Source organism: Theropithecus gelada, chromosome 4 (assembly GCF_003255815.1).
Source record: "Theropithecus gelada isolate Dixy chromosome 4, Tgel_1.0, whole genome shotgun sequence".
Taxonomy (NCBI): Eukaryota; Metazoa; Chordata; class Mammalia; order Primates; family Cercopithecidae; genus Theropithecus; species Theropithecus gelada.
This window is the reverse complement of record NC_037671.1, coordinates 154,705,105-154,710,176: the sequence shown is the minus strand read 5'-3', so window position 1 is coordinate 154,710,176 and position 5,072 is coordinate 154,705,105. Positions and strand designations below refer to the sequence as shown.

The window sequence follows — 5,072 nt, the reverse complement described above, 5'->3', positions numbered from 1 at the left end:
CCCCCCCGCCCGCCACCCCGCCCCCCGAACCGCCGCCGCGCCCCCCGCCGGCGCCCCCCGCCTCGGCGGCCGCGCTCGCCGCCCGGGCTGCGGCTCCGCGGCGCCCACCCGGACACGCACCCCGGCAGAGCCCGGCGCCGCCGCGCTCCCCCACCCCGCGCCCGGTGTCACGAAAGCGACCAAAGTGACAAGCTCGGGGGGCGCGGGGGAGGGGGCCACACGCATCCCGCCGCCTGCGCGCCAGCCTGAGCCCGACGCGGCCGCCTCGCCCCGGCTCCCTTCCGCACGGCCCCCCACACCCTTCCCCGTGTGCGCGCAAAGAAAAAAATACAAGTCTCTCCTCCCCCCATTTTTTCCTTTCTCTTTTCTCTCTCTTTTGTTCCTCTTTCACACTCGCACTCACTACTTCAGAGTGAGATGCCCAGAGACTCCCTCTCCAGCCGTTTCCGAGTCACTTGCCCACTTTTTTCCCCGGGATTAAGTTTTCTCCTCTTTCCCAGAGGCGCAGAGAAGTGGGGGAGAAACCCCTTCTGTCCCTCCCCTCCCCTGATCTGTTTCACAAGACGAGGGTGCGCTTCCTTCCCTCTATAGGGCTCTTAACTTTCATCCTCACCCAGAAAAATAAATGAATGGCTTTTGCACGGACAAATCTTCAGATTAATTAGAGATTAGATCCGATCAACCGCTTCTTACCCCCAAATTTTCTCTTTTTTTTTTCTCCGTCTCACGAGTAGTCCTGACAAATGGTCCAGGGCTGCGGGCGCAGTGCGCATGTGCGCGTAGAGTCAGGGCTGGGGAGAGGGGAAACTGCGCTGGTGCCGGTGCCGCCGCCGCCGCCGCCGCTGCCGGGGAGGCTCGCTCTGGCTTCCCTGTTACTGCTGCTGCGCCTTCGCCGCTGGAAAGCAGCAATAAAGCCGGGTGGCAAATGCAGCTGCCCGCAGATCCTGTTTCAGGTGCATCTTTTCAATGGCCCGGTCACCGCCTCAGAGCTGGTTCAAGAACAGTCCAAACAAATAGGAAACACCGCTAAGGTTCCAGATTTCTTTGTCTATTTTTCACTTTACTTTTTTTAAAGGCAATTCTCAGAGCAGCGAATCCACCATGTGCTGCGAAATGTATGCATTCAGCCATTAAAGAGTGGGCCTTAGTCTTGCACAAACATTACCCAAAGGCTAAATACATGCTACAGGTCATGAAAAGTAACAAAGTTGTAAGCTTTGGGAGAGTACAATGTTCCCCTCTTTGATGGCTGGAAGAATGCATAATAAAGAAAGTGTGCATATAAAACTTGTGCCTTCTTTCCGCTTCCAAAGTGTGGATCTTTATTGACAGCTCCAACATGTTAGGCCTCTGTCGAGTGATAGGCTGAGATTCTTACAGTGACTTAGAAATCACTGTGAAAGTCCCTTGGCAATAAGCAGGTCCAGGACTACCCTCTTAACGTATTCAGTCAAGATGGCTGAGCGGTCCTAAATGGCAAAACCTGTCTTTGTTAAAGCGTCAAAACTAGATCAAGAGAGTATTACATTTCGGTATTGACAGCTTTCCGCGCATTGACTGCAGGCCGCCATTTGGACAGCTTCACCGGTCTTCTTTTCTACTGAATAGGAGTACTTACAAAATAATTCGAGTAATTAAAGTTTTAATAAATATTTTGATGTCAATAGCAGAGTTTCTGTGTGAAAAAAAAAAAAGTAGCATGTGTGATTTTAGGAATGAGGGAAGCATGTCTTAGATTTCGCAGGGGTGGGGAGGTAAGCGGAAGTCCCCATACGCAGAGTAGACTATTTATTTTGCATCTAATAAAGGGTAAAGGAGGCCCTTTTCTGAAACTGCTGCCTGAGGCCTAGAATTTAAATATATCACAGATGGAAGTTCTATATTAAAAATCCTTCTCCAAAATGTAGGGAATATTATTCTTGATTGAATTTTTTCACTTAAGGAATGTTTCTTGAACCAGTTTCAGAAAATAAACTCTTAAATTCTTTCCTTAGGACCATGAAATTACCCTATAGAAGCAGACCACCCGATATATCTAATGTTGGTGTGCTGACCAAATTCTCCAAACCAAAAATCAGGACATATGCCTTAACAGGTACTCCAGAACAAAGGGACAAACCCTGTGAAGCTGGAATGAACTTATAAAATGCTTCATATGTTGAACAGCCGTTGATTGAGGGGTGTGAAGTAGAGAAGACTGGGTAGTGAGAGCTATAGATGATCTCAAACCACCAGTTCACTATTGATTTCACCCACCACCACATTCAACCCTTTTCAGAGCTGTTCCCAAACAGCTTAATTAACTGATCTGAATTTCAGCTTCTCTCCTTTTCTCTCCAGCCCTTGAATAATAAGCAGTGAAATGGCCAAAGGCAAACTACAGGAGGAGAAAGAAAGAAAGGGCATGAGCTATGTACAAAACTAAGACCTTGCCCCCAAAGAAACTAAATTAATTTTAGATTCCTTTCTGAAAAATCCATTTTAGATTCCTTCTCTCAAGAAAATTTCTAGATGATATTTCTGTTGTACATATGTTTTCAGAGATACTGGTTCGACAGTCTCTAAATGTGTATTAATGGCCTACCTGTGCTAAGTGCTGTGCAAGGTGCTGGGAATAAACAGGTGACCAAAACTAGGCCCCAGCTACAAGGAATTCAGCCTGGTGAGAGAGACATTGTAGTAAATTGGGCATTATGTTACAGTAATGTTACATGGAAAATGTTATAGCAGAGGTATGTAGAGCAAACACAGCTGAGCACCAGTGGCAATAAGGAAAGGCTTTCCAGTAGAAGTGATGGCTAAACTGATTCTTGAAGGACAAACATCCAGGGTACATGATGCCATCCTTCTTCCCAGAAGGTGTCTGGGAACATGAACCAATCAGAAGAGTGCTTCAAGAGCAAGGCTTGCCTAGAAGGTCTACTGACAGAGGTTCACTAATAGAAATAAGAACGACTTGGGGCTCTCTACAATACACTGTCTTTCTCCTCCGGAGATCATTATTGAAACCTCATCTCAATTTTTCTCAAGATATGGTTCAGGATAGTAAAGATTTTGAAAGTACTCACTTATAGGAATAATGACTTTAAAGGCTGCTGTCAAAGTTTTCTACAAAGAATCCTTTGGTGCCACTATCCAAAACAGAGGCAAAACACATTATTAGAAGCTAGGTAACATGATTTTATTCTTCACGTAAATGTGTACTATTTACTGGACCTTTCCCATCTGTTCACTAAATGGTAATATACTAGCAGAGGCTTCTTTGCCATCCCTTCCACCTTCCGCCATTCACTCGCTTGTTAATGATTCATGATGAATGCCTTCTTTCCGGCATCATTTAATCTCATCATCCTCTACCACTCTCCCACCTTCTCACCCCACCTTCCTCCACCCTGCCACATGTAAATACCAAATCCATGCTTCAGGTTCAGGTCTATAACTTCCCTGACATCCCACACTCAGCTATGAGCTCACTCCTTTATTTTTCTTTATATTTATTTGTTTATACCCAAACCTGTCCACCCCAAAATGATTTCAGGTTACTACATTCCCAAATATTCCGAAGCTAAAGTCATTTTACATAGAAAATGTTTTAAACCAATCGCTGTACTCGCTCTCCAGAGAATTTTTTAAGCTTCTCATCACCCCATCTCCCACCTTCATGGATGTCATTCAGAACTTCTCACTGTACTCCATCCTGGAATGTCGATGCTGCATGAACTTCATTTTAGAAACCTTAGCTCTTGCCAGACGTGATGGCTCATGCCTGTAATCCCAGCACTTCAGGAGGGCTAGGTAGGTGGATCATCTGAGGTAAGGAGTTTGAGACCAGCCCAGCCAACATGGTGAAACCCCGTCTCTACTAAAGATAGAAAATTATCTGGGTATGGTGGTGCACGCCTGTAATCCCAGCTACTTGGGAGACTGAGGCAAGAGAATCACTTGAATCCAGGAGGCAGAAGTTGCAGTAAGCCAAGATTGTACCATTGTACTCCAACCTGGGCAACAAGAGCGAAACTCTGTCTCAAAACAAACAAACAAGCAAACAAACAAACGCTTAACACCCTTTTCCTAACACTATGCTTGTCCTGCATTGATAAGACAGGTCCCTCATGTCCTGGAAAAATTCAAGGATTACGTTTTCCATGAGCTAGCCCTTCACAAATTGAAAGTGCCCAGGAGTGAAGTCCAGGAGACTGGTGTTCTAATCCAGTTCTGCCACTACCACTGGGAACCATTAGGCATGTCACCTCACGTTTTAGGAGCTTCAATTCTCTCCCTACTTAGACAAAGTAAACAGAGTAATTGATTTTCTCCCTTTTTTTTCTCCTTTTAATTGGCCCTGCTTCCTGGAGTTTTTGTTGTTGTTTTGTTTTGGAGACAGTGCCTCGCTCTGTCACCTGGGCTGGAGTGCAGTGGTGCAATCACAGCTCACTGCAGCCTCGACCTCCCACGCTCAAATGATCTTCCCACCTCAGCCTCCCAAACAGCTAGGACTACAGGTGCATGCCACCACGCCCGGCTGATGTCTTTTATGTTTTGTAGAGATGGAGATCTCGTTATATTGCCCCAGTGGTCTCAAACTCCTGAGCTCAAGTGATCCTCCTGCCTCAGCCTCGCAAAGTGCTGGAATTACAGGAATGAGCCACTGCACTCAGTCTGATTTCTGAAGTCTCTTTGAAAGCCATGTATCTCCCCACCCCTTCTCACATAACAGCAACATAATCACATTTTATTTCAAATAATATGGAACCGAGAAAGAGATTTTTAAGTAAAGAGTAAAGGCTCATCCATCTGTTAGGTATCATAATGTTATCAATGAATAGCTCATTCAGCTTGGCTTAAGCCTGGTACTAATGAGATGAAGGTCATGGGCTTCATTCCCTAATGGCTAGTTAGTTTTGATCTGTTTCATAGCCACAGACTGCTTTCCTAACCCTGGTCCCTCATGTTACAATGTGTGCTATTGGTCACAAGTCTGTCTTAAGGTAAAATTGAATCTTTCTATAGAATTTTTCTAAAAGAACAATTCTTGAAATCATCCTTTTAATGTATTATCTTACTGTTACATG

At 45.5% G+C, this 5,072-nt stretch overlaps 1 protein-coding gene across 4 annotated transcripts in view; it reads right to left on the bottom strand.

Annotated features, from left to right (window-relative positions):
- L3MBTL3 (L3MBTL3, histone methyl-lysine binding protein) overlaps positions 1 to 989 on the bottom strand; it is a 124,486-nt gene extending 123,497 nt beyond the window's left edge. For 2 of the 4 annotated variants that reach the window (XM_025382843.1, XM_025382844.1), the window contains exon 1: positions 694 to 989. The gene's annotated coding sequence lies outside the window, so the exon portion shown is untranslated. Of the gene's footprint in view, positions 1 to 120; positions 299 to 693 lie in introns of those variants that run through there. The other 2 variants (XM_025382842.1, XM_025382845.1) reach the window with 2 other exon arrangements.
- Between the last annotated feature and the right edge of the window lie 4,083 nt (positions 990 to 5,072).